This window comes from Elephas maximus, chromosome 4 (genome assembly GCF_024166365.1).
Source record: "Elephas maximus indicus isolate mEleMax1 chromosome 4, mEleMax1 primary haplotype, whole genome shotgun sequence".
NCBI lineage: Eukaryota > Metazoa > Chordata > Mammalia > Proboscidea > Elephantidae > Elephas > Elephas maximus.
Window position 1 is genome coordinate 111947338 of NC_064822.1, and position 10186 is coordinate 111957523.

Sequence of the window (10186 nt, forward strand, 5' to 3'; positions counted from 1 at the left end):
TTCCTATCTCTGACTTCTGCCAGATCTATAAATGAAAAAAAAAAAAAAAAGGAACAATAAAGAGTTCAGGGTTACCTTTTTATCACATCTGTTAGTTGAAAAACATGTAAGACCTATAATGGGACAATAGATCAGCCACTCAAAAATTGTACTGAAATCTGAATATATATTTGAACCAGAACAACAACAAAAATCTGTTGTCACTACATGAGTCTAATAAATAAACTGTCTAGTCAACTCTGATTCTTGATGACCCCATCAAAATAGAACTGTGTTCCTTAGGGTTTTCAATGGTTAATTTTTCCAAAAGTAGGTCTCCAGCTCCTTCTTCCAAAGAACCTCTGAATGGACTCGAACTTCCAACATTTAAGTTAGCAGTGCATTAACAGTTTGAACCTCATGGGGACACAGTAGGTCTACTAAACACACATGTATAAGAATGATAACTATAATTATCATGGATGATTTACATTCTCTTAAAAATTTGATCATATGTGTTTGAACGTTAGGTGGAAAATTATAAAATTTAAAATATTATTTTTATTGTTATTAAAATACCCTACCAAAACCCCATGTCCTAATGCTTTTATGAAAATGAAAAATTGTGTTTTTTTTTTTTTAAATAACTGTTTTTCACAATTTTCTTCAAGATATTTAATGTCAGTCTTGCCTTTACGGGGAATAAATAACAGAAGAATCAGGACATTCAAAACTAGCATTTATGTTATCCTAGACAAAGGAACTCGTAAGTTTTCTCAATTAAATAATAACTTATCACATTTTAGAAGTGATTCTAACAGCCAAAGTTAAGTGATCTGACTTAGTTATAAATTGGATAGAAAATGGGAAAAAGTAAAAAAAATGAGGCAAAAAATAGATATATACTTACAATTTTAATAATCCCTTCTGGTAGCAGTTCGCCTGATCAAACCCTAGTGCTCTGTGGATTTACTCTGTCAATCAGTGTAGCATGATTACTTCAGAGTATTTCATAGACTTCCTACCTTCCTTCTGACTTTGATTTTCTTACACAATAAAACATTCATATGATGTATAGGGTAGAATTTGGTAAGATAACCCTGGTTATAGCCAGCGAGATGGGGTGTATGGTGGGAATGGGTCCAATAGAAAAACTATTCCTGAAAAGCGAGAGACCCAGACAGAAAGGTGACATAGGCCCAGTTGCTGGTAGGTTTTATGTCCAGAGCAGAAGCCAAGTATCCAAGGGATTCTGTAGTTTGTGATCCAGAGATGAGGGGGTGACATGGTGAGAATCTGAGTGCCCCATTTAGTGGTAAAAGCTCTGTGGACAGTCAAGCAAGCAATCCATCCACATTAAGTGAAAGTCTGAAACTCAGGGAGTGTATTCAACCTCTTCATTGAGTCACAGTTTCTTTGGTACTAATTTGCTGTTTAGGAATAAAGCTAGAGGCCCTGGAAATGAAAGGGCAGAAAAAAAAATGGACCCCTGTCCTAGGTTTGCAACGGACTGAAGAGCAGTCATTAAGAATGAAAGACAAGATTTCATGGAGTACAGGGCTCTTAAAATAAATTGATTGATAGATGATAGATAGATTAGATAGATGATAGATGACAGATAGATGATAGATCGATAGAGAGAGAGAGAGAGATGATAGGTAGATGATAGACTGATAGATGATAGACGGACAGACAGACAGACAGATAGATGATAGATGGATAAAGTAGAGAAATGTAGGATCCTTTTTATTAGGCTCAGAGCAATAGTTCTGGCAAAACAGGCAAACAGAGGTGGAAGGTATATTTTGCTAATTGGGAGAAATTTTTAGCTTATGAGGAAGAGAGGGCTTAATCTAGGAGTGAGAATAAAGAAACAATAGTACTGGGAAAGAAACAAGTGGCATGGCATATGGATAAGAACTGGCGTGAAAAAAAAAAAAAAGAAATGAACCCTTGAAATGCAAAGGATGTCCCAAGATGTGTAATCCAAGGCAAGATGGAAGCCCTATGAGGCAGTTCTACTCTGTTCTGTAGGGTCTGCATGAGTTGCAATGGACTCGCCAGCAACGGACATTTTTTTGGATTTTTATCTCCTAAAATTTCCACAAAAACTATCAAATTCCTAGATCCTTGATGTTAAGAAAACCTACCTAATGTAGTATTTTAATTGACTCTAAGTAACCCTTGTGAGAGAAGGATGAGCTGTAAAATTTTCTTACTGATTTCACTTTCCAAAGTGAGAATTTGGTTTTTTAATACTGTTTCCAACACAAATAGATTGGTTTTCTCTTTTTTTTCAAGATAGTCACAGGGGATTCTTGCCGGAAAACAAAACTAAAATGCCCCTGGAGAGAAACGATGCCGAGGAGTGTACCCTTAAGTCACATTGAACAAGTTTAAGTAGATATTTTTAGAAACTGATTTTTTAAATATGTTTTATACTTTAGACAGGTGTACAATGCAAACATTCATGAAGTAGTAAAGTCTTTAGAATTATTTTAGCTTCATATTGCCAATATTATTTTATTTTAACTTGAAATAAATGTCACCTAAAATGACAATATTTGATTACATACAAACATGTGAAATAGCAGAAAATAAGAGGAGAAAAAGCCACAGGATAGAAAAGACATTAAACATTTTGTCTATTAATAAAAATATAGTGAGTACCTATTATAGATAAGGGATAGTTTTTATATAAACATATCAAGAATCAATAAAAGCAGAGAGACTGTAGCGTCAGCATAAAACAAATGAAATTGGTTTCATGAAAACACTCTTTACCTATTGTTTCTTTTATGCCAGAAAAGAAAGCAATCAGAGTTTGTGCAATTTTTATGATATTTATCTAATTTTTCCTACTAGACAATTCAGGGCATGCTATATTTTCAGCTACTGAAGTGTCTGCTCATTTTTTCTTACTGTTATAGTATTATTGTGGATGCTGATTTTTTTTTTTTTCTCCTTTCATTGGTGCTTTTTGTATTCTCCAGGACTTGTCTTTGAACCTTGACTTGCCTTTAACAAATACAGTACTGTTATTGTAGTTTTTCAATGTTGGGATGGTGGTGTGTTTTCACTCTCATGATTATGTTACCTTATATAAGACTTTCTGGAAAACTTTCTCTAGTGTTACTCTCTCCCTTGGTGACTTCTAAGAAGCAAGCTGCCATGAATTCCACAGCCAAAAAGTAATCGATTCTGCCAAAACCCTGAGCAAGATTGGAAGTGGAATCATCCCAAGTTGAGCTTTCAGATGAAGAGCACCATCTCTCAGATATTGAAAAGTAAGTCCAGATTCTTCAACAAAGAGAAGGTCACAGTCTCTCTCTCTCTCTTTTTTCTTTTTTTGTAACATTCCTCTTGTAATTAAGTGAAAATCTATTTTTAATCTTGAAAAATGATGTTTAAATTATAAAGGTCAACCCCACCAACATTTCTTGTAAAATATAATTGGAAAAATCTAGTGGGTAACAGTGCAAAGAAAACGTGGAGATTTACTACTGTGTTATTTTCTGTTATAGCTCAAAAGGCCATCATTGATATGTTACTGAGGATGGGTTATTATGTGCTTCATTAACAAACAGCATCAAAATTTCAGTAGCCTGAAACAAATTTGTTTGTTATTCTGAACACATGTGAAATGAAGGATCAAAAATCTTTACATCTTGCCACTTCCATGACCCAAGTTAATATAATTTTTTTAAAATGTCATCAGTAACTGGCAGAATAAGCATCAGGTGAAGAATACAAACCAATCCTGTTGCCTTAGAGCTGAACCTGACCCATAGTGACTCTACAGGACAGCATAGAACTGCTGACAGGGTTTCTAAGGAGAGTCTGATGGTTTCAAACTGCCGACCTTTTGGTTAGCAGCCATAGCTCTTAACCACTGATCCACCAGGGCTTCAGGTGAAGAATAATGTACAGACTACTATATATTTCCATTTGTAACTTACCCAAAATTTCTGCTAATATTTTATGTCTCAAAGTAGGCAATTATGCAGTCCTATAATAATCAGGAAGATTAGGAAATAAAATCTTGGCAAAGTCAGAAAAAACAACATGCTAATTGTTTACCAATTATCTTTCAGCTTCAAAACTACCCTTTATAAACATAGTTCTGGGATGTTCAGGCCATAGTGGTACAGTAGTTAAAACCTTGGCTGCTAACCCAAAGGTCAGTAGTTTGAATCCTCCAGCTGCTCCTTGCAAACCATATGTTGTACAGAGTCATTATGAGTCAGAATAGACTCAATGTCAAATAGTTGTGTGTGTGTGTGTGTTTTAGGTGATGCTGAGGATCAGACTCTGCAGATTACACTACAGGGTCCCCTTAGCCATACGGATTCATGATAGGCAATAATATTGGAGACACTCTAGCAAAATTAGAAAGTAGAAGAAAAGAAGGAATTGTTTTCCCCTTTTTTGTCCTATGTCTGCCTGACAGCCCAACACTGGCAGTTACACTTTACGGAAGGTTCAGCTTATTTCACCATTTCCAGAACTAGTCACATCATGGGCCTCTGATATGTAAGCAGCAACAGGCAATGCTGCTGCTTCAGGGTTATGAGCACTAACTCTGTGGGGTCTCTCCTCTGAGTATCCAGGACACAAAAGTATCCATACAGAATCATATCCCCAAAACTAAGAGCACCAGCTCCATACAGTACCTACTTTAGTTTCCTGCCTTCTGGAAATCTACCTCTTCCCCCAGAGTAGGCATACAAGACACCAGGATAGAACCATTAAAATCTTTTATGACATACATTGCATCTTATTTATTTAAAAAAACCCTCATCTGTGAGGTAATAATATCTCTGGGTTACCTCAGTGCGTCTTATTTTTCTACTTGACAATTTCCAATCTGGATAACAAATTTCTTGTATGAAATCCACCATGGCAGTATTTCTGTTTCCCTTTATTGGACCCTAATTCATACAAGGACAGAAATATTAGTGAATAGCACATGTGATTACCATGTGGGGCATGTATACATCATCCTTCCATTATTTTTTCCATTTTAAGTCTGACATTGGCCCAGATTTCAGCTAAATATGTTTAGTTACTGGCTAGAGATATACAAAAACTCCTACTGAGGGTTTTGAACACAGTGATTTTGTTACTGTTCAATTTCAGTAGTCTTAAATGAAGAGATCATTGAACACGGTTTTCACAGTACTTCTATCTCTTCAGTTTTACTGAGAGTCTTGAGCCTCTGGATTGATATCTTTAGCATTTTTGGAAAATTCTTTGCAATTGTTGCTTTGAATAATGCTTCTATCTATATTTGGTTTCCTCTCTTCTGGATGTCAGTTGACATGTACATTAGAACATCTGTTTACCGTATGTATTTTACGCTTCACTTTTTTTTTTTTTCTGTCTGGACTTATTTTGGCTATTTATTACTTACCTGTCTTCCAGTTACATATCCAGTCTTCTATTGCCTTAAAATGATTTATTGTATTCTTAAATATTGAGATATTGTAGTGTTTAATTCTATTATGCCCATTCATTCCTTTATAGAAATTTCAAATATCAGTTGCACTCTACATATCTTAATCTATATTTTTTTATTTTTCCTATTATCTTCAACATAATAAATAGTAAATTTATGATAGTTGTTAACTAAATCTGATGTATAGATCACCTGTGGTTTTATTAATATTTTCTGTTAGTTTTATAACTGTTTATATTGGCAAGTTTATCTATTTGTAGTAAATGCCAGACATTGTTTTTAAAAGCCCTTATATGCTTATGTTAAGTGATCATTTTCCTTATATGCAAATAGACGTAAGGCTGACCAGTTATTAAGACTGGAATTGAGTTGAATTGAAGCTCTGACCAATCAGATGGAGCAAATGACCCCACTAAAAAGCACCTAAAGATATTGGTGTCCCTTCAGGAAGCTTCTCTTCTTTCTGGAATTTTAGTCTCTCCAGTCCTCATTGCTGGTACAATAATCCGTTGTCTTTAAAAATAAGATTTTCCTCTGTTTCATTTCTTCTGAACTGACCACCCTTCTTTCTTCAGTCATTTCAGAAACACTAGGAACAGAGGCCACTTTATTTGATCTAGTTCTTTATCTGCTCCATAGTCGTGCGTGACCTAATGGATTTATTTTCTCTAAAACTTCTTTTTTTCCTTAACATTCAAAATATTTTTTTCTTCTCTTAGCAAACCCAACCAGTATGCATTCTCTGCTGTTTTCAGAATTCCCATAAAGAAATACATTAATGCATAAAAAGTGAAACATTTTTCTTCCTAGTTAAGTATCTAATTCTAGAGATTTTCTAAAATATAATCATTCCTCGGCAAACATAATCTCTTATACATACATATTTTAATCAACTACTAGTAGTATTCTCTTTTGAAAATCTCTCTACAGTCTTCTGTTACAAATTCAAGCTGTTTTTTTTTTCTTTAGAATCTTTTACACATTTCAACTAGTTTTTTAATAAAGATTAAATATGAAAGATTCATTTTTTCTATTTTCCTGTATTTCACATAAAATTTTGTGTCAGAAGAAATCATTTCCATGGTTCATAGGACATATGGATACATATCCAGATGATTTTTTTCTCTAAAGGTTATTTTATTTAATTTCATTTTTATAATTAGGTACTTTCCAAAAAGTCAGTTATGCCTTTTTTCTTGGCTGCCATATTAAAAAAAAAAAAATTTTTTTTTGCATGTAATTAATATTTAAAACTCAGAAAATATATGTGGATGGTAATAAATAAGTATAATTAAGCCAAAAGTACATTTTTTATGAGCCAGCTGGTCAATATGTGGTGAATTACAGATTACAGACAATTTTGGTTTTTAGGTAGAGGTACTACTAATGTCTGGAGTCTCCTTTTGAAATTTAGGACAAGAGCTCTCCAGGTTTCTGCTCATTGAAGCAGTCTCAGCTTAGTTGCTTTGAAAAACCTCAAGTTGTTTATACAATTCTTTAATACCTGGTACAGAAACTAGACTCCATTTTAGTGTCAACATTTCAGATTTCTCAATAGATCCCATAACTAGACTCTTAATTAACTTTGTTTTTTTGTTTTTCTTTTAGAGTTCATAATGAAGATAGTCAATTAGTATTTTCTCCAAAAGAAACCCCAGGGCTCTATCAGTTTTGTATAAATATTCTTTTTGTTATAAAAGAGCAAAGACAATTCTATGGTGATGTGGAGACGAAACCATTTTTGTTTCAGAGAGAATTAGAAACTAGTGGAAGAAAAGCAAAAAAACAAAACCCTACTGTTTTCATTCTGCACAAATAACTTAGATTTCCAGACCAGTTAGGGTAAATCCAGACATTATACATTTTTAACTATAGGGAAATCACAAAAATGTCTTTGAAAATGACGCCTATGTGCTGACGAATAAGACAGAGAGATACAGCCATGTTTGCATTACTTATTAAATGTTCTTGGATTTTAATGTGAAAAAGATCTCCTCTGAGAAAGGGAAGCAAAGAAAAATATGATTTAGGAAGAAAACAATATTTTACCACAAAAAAAAAAAAATTCTGATTACCTTTTAGGTTACTGATACAGAAGAAAAATATTTACAAGAAATATCTTTGTGGAATTCATGTAATATCTTTTCAGTATTCTGTTGTTTTGTGTCCAAAGTAATTACCACAAAAGATATTATATTCTAAATATGCAACCAAAAGTGAGTCAATTGAATTCAGAATTAGTAACAATTAAAATATTTGTGTAAATCGTGATAAAATTTCAACGTACATATTTGAAAGGGTGTCTGCATTTGTCTGTAGAATAGCACCAGAAACAAACTTTCTCAATAGTTTTCATCATAAATTTGACTAGGACATATTGCTTTGTACTTAATAAGGACTTGGGTACTTCATGCTTACTGAACAGAATTTAGTATTTCCTACATTGATAAAGTCATTCATTAAGTTAAAGTTATCTGAACAATTGAGTAAAATAATTCCAAATTTCAACTTGATTTTCAAGATTAACATTATACTAAAATTTATGAAAGTTCTTTCTAATTAAATACATTCTAATTGGCAGTAGTAAGCATTCCAAAGACTAACTACACATATATCATCAGAAAATCACCATTTTTAAAAGATCAATTACAAAAATTCAGGCCTGAATAGCTGTTTTAAATGTGAAAGGATATAAAATAGACAAATCACTCTGAAAGAGACTGAGCAAAAGATTATTTTAACAATAGCTATAATTGAACTAAATTAAAAAATGTTTTCTTGTGGATTAAGATTGCAAGAGTTATTTCTCACTTTCTCGAACAAAACTTTAAGCCAGAAAATTTACAAATGCTTACAGTAGGAAATAACAAAGCCATTCTTTTCCGAATTAAAAAAGAGGTATCTGAAAAGGAAGTTTAGAAAATGGATGCCCAGAGAAGGAGTTGTTATAAGTAGGATCAAGGCTGGGATTCTGACTGCTCTTTAAAATGTTCAACATCATAGGACCAAAAAAGCATATATATCTCGATTGATTTACTTGTTTCTTCATCCAACCCAAAACCCAGTGCCCTCGAGTCAATTCTGACTCATAGCGGCCCTATAGGACAGAGTAGAACTGCCCCACAGAGTTTCCAAGGAGTGCCTGGAAGATTCAAACTGCCGACCCTTTGATTAGCAGCCGTAGCACTTACCCACTATCACTTTTAAATCTATACGCAACAATGCTTTTCTTAACTTATAATTAATTATTCTTTCACCAGATCTGATGAAATTCAGAAGGAATTTAGCCATGAGAAACAACACTATAATAACAACATTCATTCTAGTAGGATTGACTGATGACCCTAACTGGCAAACAGTAATTTTCCTTTTTCTTTTTCTAACATATGTATTGAGTGTCACTGGAAACCTGACCATTATCCTATTCACTCTATTGGATCCCCACCACAAAACACCCATGTATTTCTTTCTCTGGAATTTTTCATTCTTAGAAATGTCATTGACATCTGTGTGCATCCCCAGATACCTGGTCAGAATACTGACTATGGATAAAACGATATACTATGATGCTTGTGCTGTACAAATATTTTTTGCCATATTCTTGGGTGCATCAGAGTTTTTCCTGTTGGCTGCCATGTCCTATGACCGCTATGTGGCCATCTGCAAACCCCTACATTATACAACTGTTATGAGCAGCAGAGTCTGCACCCAGCTGGTCATTATGTCCCAGGTGGCTGGGTTGTTAACAATCCTGGGCTTATCATGGGTCTGAAATTGCGTTTCTGTGATGCCAATATTATTGACCATTTTTACTGTGACTGTGCTTCTGTCCTGAAACTCTTCTGCACAGTCACAGGGGTCTTCGAAATGTTGGGTTTTATTTCAGCCATGGTCACACTGCTGATTACACTGGCACTGGTGATACTCTCCTATGCATACATTCTGAGAACAATTCTGAAGATCCCTTCTGCCCAGCAGAGGAAGAAGGCTTTTTCCACCTGTTCCTCCCACATGATTGTTGTCTCTATCTCTCATGGCAGCTGCATTTTTATGTATACGTTACCTTCTGCAGAGGAGAGGGTCGCTTTAAACAAGGGGGCAGCAGTACTCAATCTTTCACTTACACCTGTTTTAAATCCTTTCATACACATCCTAAGAAACAAACAAGTGAAACAAGCACTGAAAGATATAACTCAAAAATGTAACTTTATTAACTTAAAACAGTAACTTTGGTTTTTATAAAAGGATACTACTGAATCTTAAACTGTAGCCTATATTGTAGTTTAAACATATTCCCTTATTTCATTTTTATATTCCTTTAAACGTAGCCCTTTTTTTTAATATGCTGATGGTGATAGAACCACAAACCTGCTGCCGCCGAGTTGATTCTGACTCATGGCGACCCTATAGGACAGAGTACAACTGCTCCACAGTTTCCAAGGATAGTCATTCAATCTATTACTGCCTTTTTATCCTTTTAGTTGTACAAGCTGTGTCCATGACTTTCTCTTATACATTTATAGAGTCATTTCATTTTTCAGCTTAATTTTCTTATTTTGTTCATCTTCAAAACATTTCCCTATGAATTTATTTTAGAAATCCAAAACCTCCATATTTTTCTAGCATACACATGCCAAGGTGTACTTCATTTATGAACTCTATGCTTTCCTTGACTTGATTTTATAAATCTCCAGGAAATATTTCTTTCTTATACCACATAATGCTAATATTTTTCTGTAACCTGTGGTA

At 34.0% G+C, this 10186-nt stretch overlaps 1 pseudogene; it reads left to right on the top strand.

The window, feature by feature from the left end:
* The first annotated feature begins 8726 nt into the window (after positions 1 to 8726).
* Positions 8727 to 9664, top strand: LOC126076367 (olfactory receptor 6C74-like; annotated as a pseudogene).
* Positions 9665 to 10186: the final 522 nt, after the last annotated feature.